General features: G+C 54.0%; 1 protein-coding gene across 1 annotated transcript in view; it reads left to right on the top strand.

The window, feature by feature from the left end:
* The first annotated feature begins 21,415 nt into the window (after nucleotides 1-21,415).
* POU2F2 (POU class 2 homeobox 2) overlaps nucleotides 21,416-24,443 on the top strand; it is a 60,070-nt gene continuing 57,042 nt past the window's right edge. The window contains exon 1 of the mRNA XM_060651277.3: nucleotides 21,416-21,472. The gene's annotated coding sequence lies outside the window, so the exon portion shown is untranslated. The remainder of the gene's footprint in view (nucleotides 21,473-24,443) is intronic.

The following is a 24,443-nucleotide window of genomic DNA, read 5'->3' as shown; positions in this document are numbered from 1 at the left end:
CCTCTGTGTTCTTCTTGCATTCTCCAGTGGGTCCCATTCGCCTCCCTTTCTCCTTCTGCCAGCCTCCCTCCTTTCTCCCAGCCCATTCTCCTCCTTCCCTGTGCTCCTCCTTCCTCACCTATCCTCTCCCACTGCTTCTTCCTTGGAGCCTCTTTCCTCCTTCTCGAGGCCCCATTCACGTGCTGGTTCTTTTCCTCTTCCCCTCTTCCTATGCCACTTCCCTCCCCCTTCCCCTCTGTGTGCCTCTATTTCCCTTATCTTACACCCTTTATCCTCAGGTTGTAAGGGAGACAGAAGACTGGGGACCCAGACACAACGATGTCCACACCCGCACACTTACACAGATTGTTGGCTGCGGGTGAGCAGACAGACGCGTTGCATTAGTGAGCACGTGTATCCATCTAGACGTGTGTTCAGATAGATGCACACACACAATTTATCCATAGCTTACAGTACATTGCACTTAGCACACACCAGGTACTGTTATGCTTACACACACATTTCTTTTTTATTTTATTTTATTTTATTTTTTAACGTTTTATTTATTTTTGAGACAGAGACAGAGCATGAACGGGGGAGGGGCAGAGAGAGAGGGAGACACAGAATCGGAAACAGGCTCCAGGCTCTGAGCCATCAGCCCAGAGTCCGACACGGGGCTCAAACTCACGGACCGTGAGATCGTGACCTGAGCTGAAGTCGGCCGCTTAACCGACTGAGCCACACAGGCGCCCCCCACACACATTTCTGAAGAGCTAAGCACACAAGTTCTCTAGCACAGGAAGAGTTGCACACCCCTCCCCAGACCCAGCCTCCATCAGGCTCACATGTGCGCACACTCTTCAGAGGAATCCAGTGCTTCTGGATTCGGGGCTCCTTCAGAAGCAGGGGGAGCACACAGTTTCCCCGTGTTGTGAGCAGCGTACCGTGTGCATCTTTGTGTGCGCCTGGTGGCTGCCGCAACCCTCACGGGGTCCTGACTCAGGACCTGGTGGAGCCCTCGGAGCAGTTAGGGGAACCTGCCGCCACGGCTCGCTTGAGACTCCTGCTGGACGTGCCTGCCGGATGTGAGCGGTGTCAGCTTGTGCTTCGTATGGACCCCCTGGATCATTAAAAGGCACCTTTCCTATGTAGGCAGCAGACCATCACCGCTCAGCACACTGTCCAGTAAGCATTCGATGAGGGCTTTGCATGTATCAGATCAACATTTTTGGAGCATTAGCTTTGGTGCTTGAGTGCTTAGTGTGTACTTATCATCCACATAATTATCACATTCTTGGGAGGGAGGAGCTCCCACCATGTGTGTGTCCTTTTAGGTGCTGGGGGAGAGGTAGAGAACAGGATATCCTTGGCCCTAGTCCTGGCCAGAGCTTCCCTTCTAACAGGCATCGGGGTGTCTGCAGTGCCCCTGTCTGTGCACACACACGATGGGGTGCTTGGGAGTCTGTTGGGTATACTCATGGCAGGGCCCACTGTTCCTTCTGGATCCTTCCAGGGTGGGCCATTCTTGTGTTGTCATCACACACACCCCTTTTGAGTTCCCTCCTTATTAGTGGGACCCGTGTGCCTTTGTATGTGAACAGGGTGGGTATTTATTTTATTTCCGTGGGTTATATGCAGCCTGTGGGTCCCCAGAACCTACTTTTGGGTGTCTATCATGTTCATACCAGGGAGGTCAGTGAGGTGTGCGCCTACTTTATAGGCACGAGCCATAGGGTACTTCCTGCATTTATTTGCGTTGTGCACACACAGGATGGGTCCCGGGAAGTTGCTTGTTATGTGATTCTGTGTCCCTTATGTTCATGGCCTATAGGTCTTGTGTGCCTAGCTTGTGTGCACGTGGGGCAGGTGATTCCTGTATTTATTTGTATTGTGCACAAGCAACGTGGGGTCTGGGGCCCTGCTCTGTATAGGGGGTATTAAGTGGTTCCACGTCTCTTATGCACGTGCTGCCAAAGTCCCTGTACCTACTTTGTATGCGCATGGGATAGGTGTTTCTTGCATTTATTTGTGTCGTGCACACAGTGTGGGTCCCAAGAGGCTGCCGAGTACAGGGGTTAGTAGGTAGTTCCGAGTCTGTTATGCGCTGCACATGTCCCGTGTACTTACTTTGTACGCCCGCGGGGTAGGTGTTTCCTGTATTTATTTCTGTTCCGTGCTTGCAGTGTAGGTCCCTGGAGCCTTCTCTGTACACGTGGGCAGTTGGTGATTCTTGTGTTTCTCTTACACACATGTCACAAGGGTCCCGTGTGCCCACGCAGTCTGTGCGGGACAGCAGGGAGGGTAACAAAGCGCTGGGCAGCTGTGGCTGCTGAGCTGAGACTACGCGCGATGCGCCTCCTCCTCCCCCCTCCCCCAACCCTGTCAGTCTGGGTACCACTCGCAGCCCCATCCTCCTCCCTGCATCGCAGTGCCCCCTTCTGACTTGGGGTGGGAGCCACGTACCCTCCCCGGACCCAGAGCACACCTTCTCTTGCCCAGGGTCCCTTTCCCCTCAGCCCCCCTTTCCTTCCTCTCCCTCCCAGCCTTACAGTGCCTGGCACAGGGGAGGTGCTCACTGAGCGGATACTGCCCTCCTCCCTCCCCTCCCCTTCTTATCCCTGCTGTTCTCCTTTCCCCCCACCTGCTCTCTCCTCCTGGGTGCTCCCCTAGACCCACTTGTCACTCTCCTGGTCTCTGCTCTCACCCCAGCCTGCCCCTTTATGCTTTCCCTAGACTCTGTCTCTTTGTCCCCCTTCCTCTTCCAAATCTTTAGTCTCAATTTCTGATTCTTCATTTATCTCTTACTATCTCTGTCTTGTATCTCCCCATGGATCTCTGTCCACCAGAAAGCCTCTTCTGGTGTCTGTCTTCGTCTCTTTCTCTGTCTCCTGCATTCTCTGTCACTGTCTCTCTGTGTATCTCTGTGTTTCTCTGCTCAGCACTTTCTCTGCTCAGACCCTCAAAATCAGTCTTTGCTTTCTGTCTCTCATGGTCTCTGTCTCTTCCCATCTTGACTTCTGTGTATCTCTGTACATTTCTTTCTTTCTTTCCTTCTGTTTCTTAGGTTCTTTCAGAATCCCTGTCTATTTCTCTGTCTACTTCTCACTAATCATCTGTCTTCTTGTCTGCCTCTGTCTCTCTGTGTGTCTCTCTCTGCCTTGTCTCTGTATCTTTTGGTCTCTGTGTGTGTCTATCTGGCTTTGCTCCCCGCCCCCCCCCCCCATGGCTCTTTCTTCGTACTCCCTGATTCTGCATGTCTCTCTTATCTTCATGTCTATCTCTCTGTCTCTGTCTCTCTGTCTCTGTCTTCCTGTCTCTGTATCTCTCCAACTCTGAGTGTAGTTCTTTCTCCTATCTCTGATTCTTGCATGTCTGTGTCTCTTATCTCTGCGTCTATCTCTTTGACTCTCTCTCTTTATGTCTCTGTATCTATACATAGAGATACAGAATTCCATCTCCTGTCTGTGTGTCTGCTTCTCTGTGGCTGTCTTTCTGGCGCTTCATCTCTTTTCTCTCTGCATAGACCTCTTCCCCTTATCGCTTTGTCTCTGGGTGTCTCTGTGATTCTTGGTGCCTCTCTGCTTTCGTGCCCCCATTTACCGATCCCCACCTCTCTTTCTCACCCCCTGCACTGTGCCTGTGTTTATATGTTTCTGTGTATCTCTGACATCTCTCTGCCTCTGTTAGTCTCTCCCTGCCTCCATGTTTCCTGTACTACGGTCTCTCCTGTCTCCCTTTCCTCCCTGTCTCTGTGTCTCTGGTGTCTCTTTGAGGTCTCTTTGAGGCCTTTCTCTGCCTTTGAGTCTTTCTCTGCTCCCTACCCTTCTCTCTCTGTCCCCGCATCTATGTTTCCTGTGTGTCTCTGTGTATCTCTGTGTCTCTGTCTCTAGGCATCTCTTTGTCTCTATGAGTCTTTCCCTGCCTCTGTGTCTTCTGTGCTCCTGGTCCTCTTCCCTCTCTCTTTTCTCTCTGTCTCTGGATGTCTCTCTGTCCGTGGGTGTCTCTGTGCCTCAGGGTCTCTCCCTGCCTTTGAGTCCCCCTCTGCTCCCCACCCTCCTCTCCCTTTCCTCTCTGTCTCTTTCTGTGTCTCTGTGTCTCTGTGTCTCTGTCTGTCTCTGCGCTGTGTATCTCTGGGCTTCTCCTTGTCTTGGTGTCCCCCTCTACTCCCCGCCCCTCTCCCCTCTTTCTGTCACTGCGTCTCTATCCGTCTCAGCCTATCTCTGCTTATCTCTGAGTCGCTCTGTCTCTGTGTATCTCTGTGTCTCTGTGGGTCTCGGGCCTCTCCCTGCCTCCGTGTCCCCTGCGCTCCCCGCCCTCTCCCTCTCCCTCTCTCCCCCCTCGCTCTCTCGCTCGCGCTCTCTCTCTGAGCATCCTTGGGCCCGGGGTTGCCATGGGGACAAGGTGGGAGCCGGGGATGGCGCGCGCCTGGGCTCGCGCCGGCAGCTCAGGCGAGGAGCAGCGGCCAGAGCAGCGCCAGCAGCAGGCAGCGAGCGGGCGCGGGAGCGGGAGCGGGAGCGGGGGTAGCGTTGGCGGCGGCGGCTCCTCCTCGGCCATCCCCTCGGAGCCGTGCAGCTGACGCGCATGGCGAAGACAGCGGCGCCTACCGATGGGAGCAGCGGTAAGGCAAGGCGGCGCGGCGCAGCCGGGCGGGCGGGCGGGCGGGCGGGCGGCGGGCAGCCTCCTCCTCTCCCCAGCTCGCCTGCGCGCCCGCCCGCCCGCCCTCCCTTCCTCCCTCTCCCCTCGCAGCCCCTGCCCGCCCGCCCGCGCCGCGCTCGCCCTTCCATTTAAAAATCTTTAAAACTTTGCATATTAATATCTGCGCTTTGCATAATCTGACCCGCGCTTTATTGATTGCAAGAAGCTTAATGCAGCCGGCTCGGCCTATTGCAGAGAGCTCTCCGGGCGGGAGCCGGGCGGGCGCCGCTCGCTCCGCACCGCGCTCCGGCTGCCCGCCGCCGCTGCGGCCCCGGCCCTCTCGCCTCCCTCCCGGCGCCCGGCGTCGGGGCTTTGCCCCTGGCTGGGTATTTTTATTATCTGGGGGCGAGGGGGATGGCTTGCTGTCGGTGGCGGCGAGGGAACCAAAGGAGACGAGCGTGGTGGTGGTGTGTGTGTGTGGGGGGGGGGGGAGGGATGAGAAGAAATGGGGACGGAGAGGAGGTGAAGAGGGAGAGAAAAAGGGGAGAAGGGGCAAGAAGGATGGGGAAAGGAGAGGCGTGGAGCGGGAGGCAGTAGAGAGAGAGCGCAGTGACTGAGGACGGAGCCGAAAGGACGGAGGAGCGAGCGGAGACAGAGAAGAGAAAGGAGGGAGGCGAGAGCAGCGCGGAGAGAGAAAGAGCCGACGGCCGGGAGCTGGCCACGGAGACCAGGCGGTGGTCGCATCGTCGCTGCCGCCCCAGGCAAAAAATAAAGAAAAAGAGAAAAAAAATAATACCAATAAAAAGACGATGAAAATAAAACACATCGCAGCTGGGGCCATCGTATACAAAAAAGGAGCGAGTGCAGAGAAGAGGCGAGGTGGCATCCGCTCCCGGCTGGCCTCGGCGCTTTGGAGAGGCTCCCCGGGCTGGGTGGGATCCCCATTTTTGACCCCGCATTTGGGGAAGGGGCGACTGTGGAGAGAATGAGGCGAGAGGGGGTCAGGGCTGGTGGTGGTGCCGCCTGCTTTTTTTCCCCCCCTTTCCTGGGGGTGTGGGGGCCGGTTTAGTGTGAGGATATTGGTTGCTGATGCTGTCTGAAGCTCCGAAGCAAGCAGGGTGCATGGGGGGGAGAGGTAAGAGGGCACGGGGGACCAGAAAGGGCTGGGGGTGGAAATGAGGGGCGAGAGAAAGAAACGGGGTGCTCTGGACTGCCGGCAGGGTGGAAGATAGGAGAGGGAGCAGCTGGGATGGGGCGCGGAGAGGCGGTGGCGTTTCTGGTAGGAGGAGAGGTGGGAGCGGAGCTCCAGGGCTGGGGAGTGATGTTGGGGAGCTAGGATGCACCCCTCAGCTCTCTGGGCAAAGTCTGTAACTTGGGGAACCCCTTTGGCGGCCTCCTCCTGCTTCTGAGCTTGTTTCTCTTTTCTTCCTCTCCTGTCCTTTCTCGGATGCTTTTTCTCCATCTCCTTACCGGGTTCTCTTTCTCCCTGTTTTCCAGTTTGTCTCTTCTTCCTCTCAATAAAAGCTTTCTCCTCCCCACTCAGTTTTCTTTCTTTCTTTCTTTCTTTCTTTCTTTCTTTCTTTCTTTCTTTCTTTCTTTCTTTCTTTCTTCATTCTCCCCACCCCTTCCTTTCTTTTTCTCTCTTTTTTCCCTTCCCCTTTTCCCCTTTTCTTTCATTCTTCCTCCCTGCCACTCATTTTCTCTGTTGCCCTGTCCTTTCTGTCCCCTCCCTCAGTTTCATTTATTCATCACTTTTGTGGCATTGGCCTTGAACAGAGTGCCAGGGAGAGGGGGTCTGTGCAAAGACAGGGATCTCCCGAGTTCCCAGCAGAGCCTAACCCCGATTCCGATTCCGTACCCCCATGTGTTTCTACTGCCTTTTTTCTCTGCTGGGGGCTTGGGTCTGCCCTGGGGTTCTAGCGCCACCCCCTATTTCCCCTGGCTTCCTAGAGAAGTCCCGCTGGATGTTCACTGGGGCCATTGGAGGGGGAGGGGAATACCTTAAGTGAGGGCTCATGGCTATGGACTCAGCCCCACTGAGAGAGAAGGGTGTGGACAGAGAAGAAAATGACATGGATGGCTAGTGGGAAGTGAAAAGGGGAGAAAATTGGGGGGGGGGGTCCATCTGAGAGGATCTCTAGAGCTTCTGAGTCCCAGGTAAAAGGTCCTAAGAGAAAACATCTGGCCTGTTGACCACTCCCCACTTTCCCCCTAGCTCTTGGGGCCTGTGGAGTTGGGGAGCAGGTCCTGGGTTTAGAGCAAGACCCCATGAGCTGCTTAATTCAGTAGGTTTTAGTCTCTTGCCATCTTGTCGGTGAAATTCGCCCCCTCCCCCAGGGCATGGGAATATAGCGTCATTGCGCAGTGGGGGTCTGGTGTGTACGGAGTCAGACCATGGCGGCAGTGTCTGTGTATAACAGGGCCTGTGTGCGTTGCGAGAGGTGTTCCGGATGGACTGACTGTGTGCAGAGCTTGGGAGCCTTGGCAGAGTGAGGAGCCAGAGGTGTAGAATCACGACATGTGTGTTCAGCAGGGGGCTGGGTACGGGGGGCTCCCATTGTGGGCAATACGTGTGCAGGAGGGAGTAGGCGCGTGTATTTACACTGGTTCTTCCCTTGTCTGGATGTTCATGGGCCCCTCGCCGAGCGTTCACTTGGGAGGCACTCGCTGGCTCTGTGCGTGGTAGCCGTCCACGCGTGTGCCAAGTCTGGCATCGGCAGTGGGTGCACCGGCGTGTACGTGCAACACGGTTGTAGTAGAGGTTCTGCGCGTATGTACTAGGTCTGGTCTGAACGTGGTGTGTGCACATGAGGATATATGTTAAATAAAGTCACATGTGAAAGTACCATTGCTGCACGGAGCTATTATTATTGTTATTATCACTGTTGTTTTCGTTAGGTGTCTCTGTGTGTCCCGGGTCAGGGGGAGGGTGGGTTTATGAAGCAGGGTCTGGGTGCCATGATGAGAGATGTGCACAGGGGTCACGGGCATATGGGTGGGCTCGACAGCATGCTTGCACAGCAACCTTGAAGCTGGGTTCAAGAAAACAAAACAAGAAAAGATGCCCCCTCCCCGAAGTCAGCCAGCCCACAGAAACCTTCCCTGGCTCTTCCCTAGTAACAAAGCGTCCCGTGTCAGGGGGTGGTAGGCAGGCCAGGAGGGAAACAGATCAGGGCCGCGGTCTGCATCTCCAGGTGCTGGTAACGCAATTCTGTGTCTACTTCCTGATTTCTGGGTAATGTTGGACAGAGGCCCATTCGTGCCCACTGGGAGGTCCAGATCCCCATTCCCGTTTCCCTTAAGCTACTGGCCAACCCCCTGGTTGCTTGCAGTGCCATTCTTGGGGGCCCTGGTTACCCTCTCTTCCTCACTTCCCTCTGCCAGTCTTTGCAGGGAAAATGGAGGGTGTCTGTGACAGAGGCCGTGGCAAGGAAAGAACTTGGCCACCGTGTGTGTGTGTGTGTGTGTGTGTGTGCGTGTGTGTGTGTGTGCACGTGTCCACACCCATGCTGTGTGTGTCATAGAGGTTAGCCTATATATCCTAGATAGCATGCTGGCTAGATTTTTTTTCTAGCGGATCCATCAGTGGCCACCCCCAGGCCTCCTCCATTCTGGTTCATACATGCAGGGGCCGTAGGCCAGAACCCCTTCTCCCACTAGTGTGACAGCCAAGCTAGGGGCCCTAATCTCAGCAGCCTACTGGGTAGAACTTGTGAGAGCCCTGGCTCATAATCCTAATGTGGGGGGCATGATGCAGGCATGAGGGGGACAGATGGCCATGCCAGGAGCTGCTTGGACCTCGATGGGGGCAAGGGAGCAGTTTCCATGTCTGATATGTGCTGGTTAATTTCCAGGAATTTTTTTCAGGATTGAAATGCTTAAGGAACCCGGGTATGGAGAATTGTTCGAGGAGAGAGTGAGTGTGGGGTCTCCTCAGACTAGGGTCTGTTCTTTCTTCTAAATATATATCACTCATCATTTTCCCCTTGGGCCCAACACCTCCTGATTTAATAATAATAATAATGATGATGATACACGCCCCTTACATCCACCTAGATCTTATAGCAGCCCTGATGATGTCCCTTTCACAGATAAGGGTTTGAGGTCCATAGCATTCTCCCAGGCTGTAAGCTACCCAGCGGTGCTAGCACCCACACCTTTGGGCCTGGTACCAAGCTTAGTCCGTCCTTAGAGGTCTTTCCCTCTCCCTTTAGCTGTCCCAGCACCATTTCCTTTCTCTGGCTTGACCCCTTCCCCACTTCCTTCCTGCCCCCTGAGGTGTCCATCCACAGACCTGTCTCCCAGGACCCGTCAGGTGGATGGATGCCTTATGTGGCTCAGCGAGGGCTTCGAGGACCTGGGTCTCGCTTTGTATCCTGAAGGGAAAGCTGGCAAATGAGCAAGGTCAAGAGCCCATTCTGTTGGTGACAGTTTGAGCCTGGGCCTGTTCAAAGACAGGGTTACAGATAGGCTTACATTCTCCCCGCCCCCTGCCAGTGAGCCCCAGGCTGTGGCCTTGCGAGGCAGGTGACTCTCCCTCATTTGCCCACAGCCCCACTTTCATTAGATGCTTGGGGGCAGGCAGCTTTTGCAGCTCTGAAACAGTCAGAAGGAGGCTAGAGGTGGTGGCCCTACATACTTGGTCCCCACATTCAATAGGTATTTATCGAGTAGTGTGAGTCACTGAGCAAATGAAGTATACAGTTAGTTCCCTGAGGTATTCAGGCAATGGTAGCACGATCACACCCTACCTGCACATGATTATTAGACACCAACCACAGACTCTGAAGTGGCCCCCATCCCAGCCTTAGACAAGATTCTGGTACCTGGACTGTGAGCATGGAGGGAGTTTCCAAGTCACTGGGACTCTGGACAAGGAGGGAGGTGTGGGGTTAAACGGGGAGGGAGGTCTTTGAAGATGCTCAGCCACCGAGGAAGGGGGGTACAGAAAGACGGCAGAAAGATGGAAACTGGGAGGAAGCAGCCCCCGTCGGGGGTGTGGCCCTAAGAGCAGAGGTTGGCACAGTGTCGTAGGGCCCGTCTATGGAGGCTCGGAGAAGTTTGGACTTGATCTGGCCGGCTGTGAGGAGCCAGCACTATTGCGATCACGTGCACACATGTGTATCTCGCGACAATGTGCCTTGGACACCACGGACTAGTATGTGAGCATGAGTGCATGCGCCCGTGCCCTCATGTGGAACCCTTCTCCCTGGCGTCCATTCAGACACAGTCTGCCTCGCAGAAACCAAGGGGGCTACTTGAGCCCTTATCCTCAGGATCCCGTATCACACAGGCTGTGGCCACACACCCGTGTGTAAGAGCAGGCTGGGGACCCTCCCCCACCGGGGTGCGGACTCATGTGGCATTCGCAGACTTAATCCGCCGCAGTGAGGCCAGGGAGACGGCATCTGTCACTTTCACAAACACAGGCAACGGAGTCTGGGAGAGACATACTCCACTTGCTCACAACCGCTCGAGAAGCAAACGTCTGTCCTGCGCTGCCCCCCGTGCCCAAGACAGAAACAGCCCCTCACGGCCTCCCACATCCAGGCTAGCCTTACACACTGAGTCTCTGCTGGCAGGAAAGCACACACACATGCACACGCATGTGCACACGTGTGAAGCACTGTCCCTGACATCCTAAGTCCCCGTATGCACGACCACACTCAGACTCTCTTTGACTTTAAGCACAGCTGCTGATATCCTAACCCCTTACTCTTGCTCTCGCTCTCTCTCTCTCACACACACCACACACACACACTCACGCACACACACACACTCCTTTTGACTTAAAGCACAGCTGTAGCCATCCCATCACCCATACACACATGCCTGCAAGCGGACTCACACACACACACTCAAACACACAGTCTCCCGATCCACCAGAACCACCGTGGCCAGCGGTCATTGAAGAATGACAGCATGAGCAGTGTGCCGAGGGGGGGTCGCCCTGAGGCATGGGCTGTGGGTCACACAACAGGGACATCAGACTCCCTTGAGGGAAGGGTCAGGGAGACCACCCCGGAAGGGCTCCATTGGTCTGGACGGTTCTGCCAGGTAAGGAAGATTCAACAAATTCAGGCCAGAGGCGGGAGCCGGCTAATGGCCGAGGCCGCTGATGGCCGAGATGGCTGGTCAGCAAGGAGGGGAGGCTCGACAATTGATGTGATCGGGGCTGGACAAATGATGGCGCATTTGGCTGAAGCTGGCTAGGGGGCCAGAGACCAGAAACCGGGCGGCTATTCTCGCCTCAGTGGGGAAAGGGCCAGAGCGGGCTGTGCTGCATCCGGGTGGCTTTCCCAGCCTGGCTTCGCCGTGCATCCTGCCTGCTTTCGGGGTCTTTGTACGTGTGTGTGCTCATATGTGTGTTTGTGTGCACGCACAGTTATCTACGATTGTCAGCGTGCACCTGTCTCCATAGAACTTTGTGTCTTCGGGACTCTTGGTATGCATCTATGTGCGCACCTTTGTGTGTGCCCTTGCTTGTGTGTGTGTGTGTGTGTGTGTGTGTGTGCGCGCGTGCGTGTGTGCGTGCGTACATGCACACCCACAAAGTGTCCGGGTGCCTTTCTCACCGGACCCCGTGCACCTTTGTGTCCAAGTACGCGTGTGTTTATTGAGTGTGTGGGGACCTTTCTTATTGTGAGATGCTCTTCGTTCTTGTGCACTTGTAGTGTTTTGGCGTTGGGGTGAAGGTTAGGTGAGGAAGAAGGGATGTGGGTCTGGCTCTGGGATCCCAGCTATCTGCGCATCTGGTGGCTCACAAGGCTGTCTTTGTGCATCGTTTGAGCCTCTGTCTGGGTATGGGCGGGCGTGGGCTTATGTGCTTGCCTGCTCCAGAGTTTGAATATCTGTGTGTCCACAACAGCATCTCCCACTGAGCATGGCTGTGAGTGGGGTGGGCCAGACCAGGATGAGGGGGGCATCTCCCTGAATCTCATCATCCCTCTGGAAGCAGTCACGCAACCCATCCTGGGCCTGGCTGGGACCCAGCAGCCCGGCACAGTGCAGACCACCCCTCCTCCTCCTTCTCCCCCCATGACCTTTGAGCACAGCAGCCCCAAATACATATTTATCAGAGGGGCTGTGGGGACCAGCCCCTCCCCCACCACTCCCCTCAGGGCCCAGCCTGCCTGGCTGCGGAGAAATTAACCTTGTGACACAGGAGCTTGCCGACACCCCGGCCCCCTCCCCATCCACACGGCACACATGAGCATGGATGGGTGTGAGGGAGAGAGAGAGAGAGAGAGAGAGAGAGAGAGAGAGAGAGAGAGAGAATAGGTACTCATCCAGACCGGGAAGGCAGTAGCAGCTAGGGAAAGAGAGACACACAGGTATATACATGTCCAGGTTACTCCTGACATACACACCACACACACACACACACACACACACACACACACACACACACACACTGTCTTTCTCTTTTTTCTCTCTCTCTCCAAACTACAGAGGCTACATAAGTCTTGAACAGATGCACAGGCAAAATTTGAAATATACATGTAGACATATGCAGTGGTCCTGAGATAGATTCACACACAGATTCTCAGACACATGATGGACATGTACACCTGTGGGTCCTGAGACCCAGGTGCACATCCCCTTGGCCAGAGCTTCTCTTGGAAAATGCACAGGTACTAAAGCCTACAGATCCACACAGACGTTTGTGCCTACATCACCAGAGAGCCGAAATGGACGTGCCAGATTTGAACATGGACACGTCAGATAGGCACATACACACAGGTACGAAACCCCAGACATCCGTGCATCACGCATGTACCGAGACATCACAGGACAAGACAGATACCAAAGCACCAGGGTGCTCCTCACATAGAGAGTTGTTTTTTTCAACAGAAAGGGTACAAACACGGACACTAAAACATGGTGGCATCCCAGCTCATATGCCCGTGGGTGCATGCAGGCCACATTCAGAGGTCCTATGGGAAGCCACTCATGGTGAGTGGAAGAGGCGTATTCTGAGTTATAGACACAAACACCCCCCTCCTCAGACTCATCCCCTTAGAGCAAAATGAAAATGGGTAGATGCTTAAGTCTGAAAATATTAATGGAATGAATCCACTCATCACACAGGAACACAGCCCTGTGTGAGCCAGGCCCTGTCTTAGAAGCTGGGAAAAAATGATTTACAAGACACACCTGGGCTTTGCTCTCCAAGAGCTCTGAGCCAACAGGACGGGCACTGATCGGACCTCCGTGTATAGTTAGTTATAAATGGTGATAACGTCTGGGAAGGAAGGAAACGAGGCTGTGGGAGGGGTCATGGGAGAGCCTGGTTTAGATTGGTGGGTCAGGGGGAACACCTCTGAGGAAGTGACATTTAAGCTAAGCATTAGTCACAACACAGAGATTCTAAATGTGCACATGCATCCCTCCCGAAACTCACCAAGACCACACAGGCATAAACAATACAGGACACAGATCCCCGCCCCGCCTCCAATTTTGCTGTGCCTCAGTGCCCGTCTAGAAAACCTCTCTGGTGGGAAATGGAGTCTCCCCCACTGGCTGGGGCCCAGATACCGGGGCTTTGATAGAAGCACACACATGCTGGGACCATGCGGAGCAGGAGGCCAAGCTGCCTGGGGGAGTCCAGAGGCTTCACCAAAGAGGTGACATGGAGAAGGGTGTGCAGGGTCTAGAGGAAAAGGGGAAGCAGAGGGCTTTCCAAATGGAGGCACTCCCTATGCACAGGCACGGAGTTGTGAGCCAGTGTGGGAAGTCGCTGGACTAGCAGGGGTGTGCAGGGAGGGGTGAGAGATGAGGCTTGACATCACTGGGAAGGTCTGTAAGGCTCAGGATTTATTCCAGATGCACCATGTAGCATGGAAGCGTTTTGCGGGAGAGACTCGACAGGATGTAAGCTGAGAACCAAGTCAGGGATCCTTTGGAGGATCCCCTGGCGTGGCAGAGAGACAGGAGGAAGATGGCAAGATCTGGAGGGAGGGACCTCCTGCCCTGCCTATCCACTCTAGGATCCCTGCCCAAGGCCTGGCCAGAGAGGCGACACAGACAGCCTTCCTCTTGCTCCCAGCCCCATATCTTGGCCTCTGGGCAGAGTTGGACAAGCTACAACTTCTCCCACATGGAGATTTGGTGGGAGCTGGAGGTCGAGGGTTACAGTCCCCCTGAGTGACTGCCCATATGCTACTGTTTTCTGAGGCCTTCTGTGGCCAGGCCTGAGCTGCATGCCAAGGCACACGGATGAGCCTGACCCTTCCCTGCTCCAGGGGAGTCCCCAGTCCCCTGACAAAACCCTGTCAGGGACTCCACGGGTTTATTAAAGGCTTCTTGAGGTTGTTCCTAGAGAGTGAATGGGTCAGAAGGCCCCACGGGGTATATGGGAAAGGGATGAGGATGAAGCCTGGTTTTTGAAGGTGAGACCAACCTTCACCTGCCACAGTGAGAAAGCCTATCATCCCTCTTCTCACCCCCATCCCTCCCTAGAACATCTTCCTTAGCCTAGAAGTCCCATATGATGGCGCCCGCCTGCCTATTCAATTTCTACTCCTTTTTTCTTGTCCCCAGAAGCTCAGTCCACTCTGGCCATCTTGGTGTTCCTCAAACACACCAACATTGGTCCTGCCTAGGGCCTTTGCACTTGCTGTTTCCTTTGCCAGGAAAGCCCTTATCCCATACTTTATTTGGGCTTCTACTCAAAACCCACTTTACCCCACAGGCCTGCCTTTCTTTCTTTCTTTCTTTCTTTCTTTCTTTCTTTCTTTCTTTCTTTTTTAAATTTTTTTTTTCTTTTTTAAATTTTTTTTAACGTTTATTTATTTTTGAGACAGAGAGAGACAGAGCATGAACGGGGGAGGGTCAGAGAAAGATGGAGACACAGAATCTGAAACAGCCTCCAGGCTCTGAGCTGTCAGCACAGAGCCCGACGTGGGGCTCGAACTCACGGACCGCGAGATCATGACCTGAGCCGAAGTCGGCCGCTTAACCGACTGAGCCACCCAGGCGCCCCTCTTTCTTTCTTTTTAATTTTAATGTTTATTTATTTTTGAGAGAGAGAGACAGAGTGCAAGCAGAGGAGGGGCAGAGAGTGAGGGAGACACAGAATCTGAAGCAGGCTCCAGGCTCTGAGCTGTCAGCACAGAGTCCAACCCGGGGCTCAAGCCCACAGACCGTGAGATCATGACCCGAGCCAAAGTCAGACACTTAACCGACAGAGCCACCCAGGTGCCCTGCCCTTCCCACCCCCCACAGGCCTTTCTTGACCTCTCAGTCTAAAGAAACATTCTTCTGTAACCTACCCCTTCACCTGCTTTATTTTCCTTCTTAGCTTTTAGATATGTATTCTTGTCTGTTATATCTACCCCTCCACTAGAAGGTCAATGCCGTGAGGGCAGGGACTTTGTCTTCTTCAAAGGTGTATCCCCAGCACCTAGAATGGTACTCAGCACACTGCACGTGCTCAGCGGATGTTTGTCGGACGAACAGGAGCAAGTCCCCTGTCATCCCACTTGCCCGTGTAATGAAGGGTGGAAATGGGCATCTGCTGTGCCACAGAAGGGTAGAAGGAGCCCACCTTCCAGGGGGATGCACCTACCTGGGTATCGGCAAGTCAGGCCACTGCCTGCCTGAACCCTGAAGCAGCCAGACTCCAGACCTGTCACCCTGGGGCTGTTCTCTCTACTCCGTTTCTCTTCACCACTCCACTCACCCCAGCCAATTCTCCTTGTCCTCCATCATCTCACCTGCTCACCCCCCCACCTCTTCCCTCCTCCTTCTTCCCCCCACCCAGCACACACCCTAGCCACAGGGGAGGGGACCCCAGACCCACGCACCCTGCCTCCAGTCCTATCCTGGCCGAGGGCAAATCATATCACTCTTTTTAAGCCTCAACTTTCCTCCTCGGCGAAATAAGGTTTTTGTGGGGATGAAGAGTGACCGCGCGTGTGTGATGATGATGCTAATAATAGCTGCTATTTATCGAGTACCTGCCAGGTGTTAGGCATTGTGCTGGGTGCTTTGAACTTTTTTTTTTCATTAGAAAAAACGGAGGAAAAAAAAACCCCTGAGCATGGCGTGTCCCCAGAGTGTCAGGCCCCGTGCACGGTGCTGTGAATCACAAAGGTGAACATAAGCCTGCCGCACAGAGCTTACTATTCCAGTGTGCACGCACACACACACAGGCCTGAAGCGCCACGCCGCTCGGGAGGTGGGGGCTTGTGCGCCTGTACTTGGCCCCTTTCAGCAGAAGCCCCGAGGGCCAGTTTGGAGGCCACTGAGGCAGCAAGTCTCCGATGAGAGACCAGCCCCAGCCATCCCTAATTCCCCTTTACTAACCCAGTGGGATCTTCCATTGTTCATATCTGGACTGTAGGGCCTGGCACAGGGTCTGGCCTAGAACTGGCCTTAGGAAATGCTTATTGAGTGAATGAATGAGTGAATGAATGAATGAATGAATGAACAAAAAAACATATTTAGCCAGGTGTCTTCACTGAATCTGCTCACACCCCAAGACAGAGTACCAGGACACACCCCCTCCCTTCCCCCGCCGCCATTCCCTCCCACCCTCTGTACACCCTACTCACATGTCATTTATGGCTGGTAATCCTGATACCATTTCTCCCACTCCCTTGCCGCCTTCTGCATCAGTTTCTCTGCTAAATTTGTTATAAGCATGGTCTTGACTTCTCACATGAGCATTGTGAGACAGGTGTTCTTATCGTCATTTTATGTCTGAGCAACCGGAGGCTCAGAGAGGTGAAGTAACTTGCCCAGGGTCGCACAGCGAGGCGGCGGCAAACCTGTTTTTTGGCCACCATGCTCTTCTGTCCCATAGAAGTCAGTGCTCTCCTGAGAGCCCTCTAGTCTACATGCACACTTGTTCTTGCAATGTCTTCCCTCCCAGGAGTGGGAGGCCATGACCCAGGAGCCAGGAGCCCCAGCGTGTGTCCCAGCTCTGTCACAACCAGCTCTGTGCCTTTGGGAAAATTCTTTCCCTTCCTCTGGGCCACAACTTCTCCTCCAGCTGTCCCTCCTGTCTATAAGCCCTCAGCCAGTTTCCTGAAGAGGGCATAGGGCGCAGAATTTGGCTTGGTCCCACCCTGCCTTCTCTGATAGAGGAGAAAGCAGAGGGGCTTTAGCTTTATTCTCATTTCGGGGCACGCTGGACTCTGCTGGACTTGGACACAGTGGGGACATAAGACAAGCCTGGCCGGGAAACGGGAGAGGGCCGGAGAAACGCCACTCACTGTGAGCCCACCGAGCTCCCAGCCACCTAGTGGGGCTCATTAACCCCACTTTCTGCAATTACAGACATTAACTGATGTGCCACAGTGTTCGCTGTAGAAAAAGAGAAAATGCAGATATACAGAGAGTTGAGGAAAAAACCCACCATGGGTTTCTAGTGAAACGAGAAAGAAAAATTAACTTCTTGATGCCTACCTTTCTGGCTAGCCTTTTCTCAAATGGGAGTATGACTTCGAGGTTACCCAAAGAACTTATTAAAATTCAGATGCGTGGGACCAAACTCAGAATTCTGACTTCTGCTCTAAACCTTTTTCTTTGGCGGGCTGTGTGTGTGTGTATGTGTATGTGTGTGTCTCATACAAATGGGATCACATGCCACATATCAGTTTATAACCTGCCTTTTACTTCCTAATAGTGGATTATGAGCATCCCTCCCTTGTCAATGAATTTCTTTTGAGCATATTTTCTACAGCCCTGCAGTCCTCCTGTACTACCGTTTATCGTTCCGGTCCCCAGTCATAGGACATCTAGGTATTCCCGATTGTAATGATCCCCGCGTGACAGGTGAGGACATCGAGGCTTAGAGAAGTCCTTCACATGTATGAAAAGCTAAGGCACCATCCAAGGGGAGCTGGGGATGGCTCGGGTGCTGGGGACGGTTCCCAGCCTCACTCAGGGCAGGGCTGAGGGGCCCTGAGTGGAGGGAGAAGCTTGGGTAGGAGCCCCCAGACAGAAGACAGGTGACCTGTCAGAGGGGAGGTGGGGGCGCTTTGAAGAGGAGAACACCCTCTCCCAGCCCCCAGACCCACGCACGCTGTGGGCCTGAGCGCTGCCCCGTCGGGCTCCCCCCAGCCCCTCTCACTGTCTCCCGCCCTGAGCCCACTCGCTGCCTGCTCCATCCTTGCCAGCTTATCAATAGGTTAAGTGGTCAGGTCAGTGATATTGACCATTTGATTAGGACCTTGTCAGATCAATCCCTGGCTCATCTCATGGGTCTCCTCCCCTACCCACACCCCCGCCCTGTTCTTCCGCGCCAGGGAGCAGGTGGCTGCGGTAGAAGCCTCTGCCCTCCGCTATGCAGCACCCCAGAACCGGGAGTCCTCTGGCAAGTTCAGAGAAAGTGAGAGCCAGCCTTGGCCTCACCATCTCCCATCCTAGTCCCACCGGGCCCGGAGCCCGGAGTGCCATCTCCAGTTCTGCTCCTGCCTTGCTTTCCCCGCCCCGCCAGGGCCTCGGTGCTAGCTTCCTGCACCCTCTCTTTACATTACATTCTCTTGCTTACTGTCACTAGATTTTGTTTGCTCTGTGTCCCGTGTCTCTCAGAGTCCGGTCAGACGGAGCTGCCCTTTCATGGCTGTGTGACCTTGGGCAAAGGACTTCACCTCTCTGAGCCTCCACTTCCTCCTCTGTGTCTTGGGGATGCTCCTCACCAAACGGGGTCGTGGGGATTCTGTGAGATCACATCTACAGAGCAGCTAAGGATGCCTGGCAGCCTGGCCTGCAGCTTGCACTGGGGAAACACCAGCTGCTCTCACTAGGGGCTTCTGGGCTGCACATATTGAGCTCCCGTGTTTGGGGGGGCCCGTTGCTCTGCGCATCTTGCCCTTGGTGGCAGTGTAGGTGGGCAGTCTGCGTGTGGGGCCAAGGGGCACTGTCATACTCAGGCCTGTTCCATGCTCCAGCTCAGGGTCGTACCCTGTCCTGGGTGATGCTGGGGATTCCCCAGAGGAGCCAAGCCCCAAGCGAGCCTCCAGGAGCTCACAGTCTGGCGGGCGGGTAGCAGACAGACCAGGGAACACACATTTATATTGGCTTTGAGGAGAGCTGAGGGCTTTCTTTCCTTCTCTGAGTGAATATTGGAAACTTCTTTGTGGCGCAGCTGCAAGGAACATAGTCTCTGGAGTCAGAGAACTTGGGACTCGAATCCAGGCTCCTCCATTTCCTGTGCCAGATCCCTAGAGGCCAGCTGCTTTGGCTCCTTCTCCCTCAGAGTCCCCATCTGTGAAATGGGGAGAAGGCATCTCCTAAGTAGCTCCTCCCATCTTCCAGCTCCAAGGCACTGCTCTGTCTCCTGCACAGGGGAGATGTTATTTCCTGGGGAGAGGGGTCTGTCCGAGGGCATATGAGGGCACAGGGGCTGGGAGCTGACAAGAGGAGGAAGGGCCCAGCCGCGGTGCTGCTCATCACGGGCATTGGGCACGGTGGCTGAGGGTGGCAGAGTGCAGACGGGAGAGCTGAGCGTGGGGGGCTGCTGCTGGAGGGAAGTGCCAACATAGGGCACTGCCCCCAGGAAGACCCCAGCCCTCGGGCAGTGTCAGCCTCGGAGGCCCAGGGATTCCCCCGCCCGCCCGCCATCACTTACACCAATATTGACGGTTAATGCCGTGTCGCCACCGTGTTCAACACTCAGCGCGGCTAATTGTTTTGACTGGGAATCGGCAAGGCGATTAAACGCCATCGATTTTGCCCTGCGCGCTGCATCGATTTTTAAATTTCCTATTGATCCCGGCCCTAAATCTCCTTAACCAAGACCTCACCGTGGAGATGACAGCCGCTGATTAGCTCCGGGCAGGGGTGGGGGTGGGGGGGTATGTGGGGGGAGCAGCCCCTGAGAGGGGAGAAACCCCAGCTCCTCCCTCCCCCCAGGGAACAGGGGTCCTGGTCCCCTTCCACCCATGAAGATAGAGGCCCCAGTAGAGAAAGGGGGACTTGGGAGGGTGGAGTTGGGGGGACCTCTTGTTCCTTTTACCCCCTTTTTTCCCGTTTGGGCTTTGCTCTCTACCTGTGGCTCTCTCCACACCTACTCTCTCTGTCTCCCCATTTCTTCTCTTTCCTTTACTATCCATCCCTCCGTCCATCCATCTGTCCATGCAGTCATCCATCCGTCCAGCCATCATTTCTCTCCCTACTGTCTCAGTCTGTCTTTTTCTCTCTTTTCTCCTTCTCAACTTCTGTCCAGCCTCCAATAATTCCGTGTGCGTTTGGCTGGTCCTGGGCCTCGTCTCCCCATCTGTGCCAGCATATTTGCCGTGAGATAGGAAAGTAGTATACCAGACTTCCAGGTCCATGGCCATCCTACCTGTCCCCCTCTTGTCTCCCCTCTCAGGACTTCACGTATGGGGCACAAAGGTGTGAGACCGATGTGGGCTTACCGGCTTTGTTAACTCCCCCACAGGGCTCTCTCTTTTTCGACGGATGGACGTTGCTTCTCACTGTGAACTCATCAGTACTTGCCTGGGGAAGGTCTCCCTGACATCCTGTCTCTTTTGGGAAGTCTCTCCCTATCTTACAGTCCCCGCTCCTTCTCTGAAAGCCCACAGGAAGCAGGGGCAAAAGAGATCTCTGTGTGGGTTCCTTTCCCAGGAGGACCATGTTCCCAGAAGGCAAGAAACCAGGTTTTCAGACAAGGCACCTGGGCCCTTACTCTCTAACCAGCTCCCTCCTTCACCCAGCTCCACAGGACCCCAGGGAAGTCCCATCTCTTTTCAGCCTCGTCCACTGCATCTGTAAAATATGGCCGATCCCAGCTGTCACTGCTGCCCTGCAGGGCTGTGGACACTTTTTGGTGACTGGTCTCCCCATGTCCTCTCTGTCCTCTCCATCTTCTGCACAGCACACAGTGGGACCTTTCTAAAGACAAAGTGGATTGTGCCCCTTCCCCTAGCTGCTAGGCCCAGGCCCTGTGGGGTGCAGCCTCTGCTATCCCTGAAGCCTCGTCTTTCCCACTTGTCTGGTGTCCCCTGGGCAGGTAAAGGCCTGACATTTTCTTCCCTTCCTCCCGGCCCTCTGCCTGACTAAAGTTTATTCGCTGTGCTCTGCTCGAGGGTAGCACCCTTCTTAGGTCTTCCCTGACTCCCCCTGGGATTCTTGCAGCACCCTCTCCTTACCCCAGCATGTTAGCATTGGGTCTTGCCTGTGAGCCCTCCAGCAGACAGGGCAGGGACCTTATCTAATTCACCTCTGCACCCCCACCCTTGGTCCAGAGCCCAGCCTAGATACACTTCCATATCTGCCGATTAACCCAACGAATAAATGAATGAATGAATATATGAGTCAGAAATATCATCAGGACTTTTATTTTCATCTCCTTGCAGCACGCAGGCACCTGACGAGTAACTCTCTCAGATGTCTTTCTCGTTTGATCCCCCCACCCGTCCTTTGAAATACATAGCTTGTGAATTAATTAATCCCTCCATCTGTCCACCCCTTCGCTCATTGCCCATCGTTTTCTTACTGGGGCATCCTGCATTTGGAGGGCCCTCTGCCAAAGGCAAACACTGTAAGACACAGTCCCTGCCCTTCAGGGGGCTTCCAGTCTGATGGGAAAAACAGATGTTCAACAAGGCAGGCAGTGGGATGCCCATTTAAGAGATGGGGACACTGAGGCTCAGAGCCCGGAAATGACCGCTGAGGGCAACAAGTGGCTGGCAGGACCTGAGTCCACATTCGCCAAGAGGTGCCTACGGATGGTGCCACAGGAGCCGAGTTCCTCTACTTGAGGAGTTGCCTTATCCTGCCCGAGTTGGGGATGCTTCACATATTCCCTAGGAGGCTGACTCTCTTCTCCTCTCTTTCCAGGTTCTCTACTGGACTGGGTTGGTGGCCTGAATGTATTAGCTTCGCTGCGTTTGCCCAAGAGGTAAGGGCCACGGCCTCAGAGCTTTGCTTATTGCTGTGCTCCGGGTCCTGTTCCCTTCCAGGAGTCCCTGCTTTCCCCTCCTCTTTCCTGGCTGCACCCCAGGAGTTGTGCCCTTCCTTGGTTTACTCTGTCCTCCACGAGGTTAGCCTGTTTTGCGTTTTTATGCTCTGTGTGTCCTGTGGCTTTCTGGCCAAACAGGTGGTTCTGGGTGTGGGTGACCGTGAGGGTTTCTGCTGGTGAGTATCATGCTCAGCAGGAGAGAGATGGATAACTTGGTGGCTCAGATCACAGCTGGGGGGCAGACACGCCTGTGTGAACCCCCTTTCTTTCCCTTCCTAACTGGGAGTGACTTGGGATAGTCAGAGCCTTCATTTCCTCATCTATAAGGGGAATGATAACAGAACCCTCCTCAAGCGCTGTCCTGAGGGCGGAAGGCTAGTGAGGCAGTTCAGATTCCAACTCCAGAGCCAGATGGCCCCTGTGCCTCATGTGAGATGTGTAATCCTCAGTTTCCCCATCTGTCAGAGGAGGGTTATAACAGCACCCACCACACAGGATGGGAGGATGAAAGAAGTCACTCCATGGGAGCATTTGCCTCAGGAAGCAGGAGCTCAAAATACAGCTGGAAGATCCCCTGAACAAGTGAGGATTTGTGAGACCCCTCCTTGGAGCCCACTGAGACTCCTAAACAGAAGCAAGTGCTCCCCAGCAGCTCAGCTCATGAGGAAACGGGCTCTGGGCATGTGCTCTGGTGTTTGCTGCGCTCAGCCTGATGAGGCCCCGGTAGTGAGGATCCGGAGAGAGGTGGGACAGGGCCTCTGGGGTGGGACCTGCACCCCTACCACCACCATGCTGCCACGTCTATTTCTACCAGAGCAGCTTAACCCACTGGCCTCAGGACTGCTCAGGTTCAGGATGATTCTGGTTCCCTGGAAAAAGCACACATCCTGTTCTCAGACCCCTGCATTCCTTAGAATGCAGTTAGAATAGGGTCCACGGATGGGTTTCACGGGGTCTGGGGAGGCCTGTGGTGGCCCTCATAGGCGTCCCACCCAGGCATCCTTGCTGTACCAGGGGTCAGAGACTCACCTGAAGAAGCAGATGAAAGCTGTATCCCAGGGTCTGCAACCTGCGGTCGTAGGAACCACAGTGGACTAGAAAATGCATTGCGGTGGGAGACTGCTCTTCAGCTCCACTCTCTGTCTCCCTGCAGAGATGCAAACCCCACTTGCCAGATTTTCCAATTTTCCAAAAGAAGTCAGATATCCAGAATTTCGTGTGAAATCTCCCATTAAAAAATGTTTTTAATGTTTATTTATTTTTGAGAGAGACAGAGACAGGATGCAAGTGGGTTAGGAACAGAGAGATGAGGGAAACACAGAATCCGAAACAGGCTCCAGGCTCTGAGCTGTCAGCACAGAGCCCGACGCGGGGCTCGAACTCATGGACCGCGAGATCATGACCTGAGCCGAAGCCGGACGCACAACTGACTGAGCCACCCAGGCGCTCCTCTCCCATTTTTTTAAATGTTGGCTACTAACACAAAATTTCAAAAATCTCCCTGTGGTCCAAGCCGCATGGTTTGGGCAATCTTTGGCCCATAGAATTCTAGTTATACAACTTTTAGTATAGACTTTCTCTTGGGAAAACCCATCCCTGTATCTCCCCAGTTGTGCTCCAGCTCAGGATCTTCACAGACCCCCTGAAACCCACCCATGGACCCCGTTCTAACTGGTAAGGAATGTGGGAGTCTGAGTATGGGATGTGAACTTTCTCCAGGGAGCCAGAATTGTAGCTTTGCCAGGAACTTTCAGGTCCCCTGATGCTCTTGATGTTGAAAAGAGGGTCAAGGAGGAGCTTCTTGCTGGCTCGGTCAATAGAGCATGCGACCCTTCACCTCTCGGTCGTGAGTTCAAGCCCCACATTGGGTGTGGCGCTGACTTAAAATCAAATTAAATTACATATATACGTATATATATACACATATAATTACATATATATGTATGTATATATATGTGTATATATGTATATATATGTGTATATATATGCACATATATATTTATTTATTTATTTATTTTTAAAAAATTTTTTTTTCAACGTTTTTATTTATTTTTGGGACAGAGAGAGACAGAGCATGAACGGGGGAGGGGCAGAGAGAGAGGGAGACACAGAATCAGAAACAGGCTCCAGGCTCCGAGCCATCAGCCCAGAGCCTGACGCGGGGCTCGAACTCACGGACCGCGAGATCGTGACCTGGCTGAAGTCGGACGCTTAACCGACTGCGCCACCCAGGCGCCCCCATGCACATATATATTTAAAAAAAGAGGGTTGAGGAGCTTCCAGGTTGCAGAATTTGGGGACTAGAGGTTGGCTTTGAGGAATGCCTGAAAGTTGGGCTAAATTAGCAGAGGCTGCTAAAGGAATTATGTTTCAGAGCTGGCGGAAGTCGCAAACCAGGTCTCTGATTTTCGTTCTTTGTGTTCAGATAGATGTTTGTTAAGTATCCAAGGTTTCATGGACACACGTGTGACAGTTTCGGTAACACATGCTGAGAGCTGTTGCGCCCAAATGGCGGAACTGATATTTACCAAGGGGCCACCTCCATGCCAGGGCCTACTCTGGGTATTTTGCATTAATCCTCAGTGCAAGCCTGTGAGGTGGATGGTGGTCCCCTGTTGCCAGAGAAGGAAACTGAGGCACAGAGAGGGGAGGCAACTGGCCTAAGGCAGGTAAGCAGTAGAGGCAGAATTTGCACTCAGGTCTGCCTGAGCTGTAAGCTCTTGCTCTCCCACATCAATAGGACTCACCACAGCAGTTCGAATCTCCTCGGGATGGCTGATCCTTATGCTTAGGGGGGGTACTTGATTGGGGGGAAACCCCTGAAGTCTTATTTGTTGCCAACCCTGACAAATTTAAAAATGGAGAGGGTTGGATAATGCTTGGGCTATTTGTTGGCTTTTCACTAGAAACT

Source organism: Panthera onca, chromosome E2 (assembly GCF_046562875.1).
Source record: "Panthera onca isolate mPanOnc1 chromosome E2, mPanOnc1 haplotype 2, whole genome shotgun sequence".
Lineage (NCBI taxonomy): Eukaryota > Metazoa > Chordata > Mammalia > Carnivora > Felidae > Panthera > Panthera onca.
The sequence above is the reverse complement of the archived record's forward strand: the minus strand, read 5'-3'. Positions and strand labels throughout refer to the sequence as shown.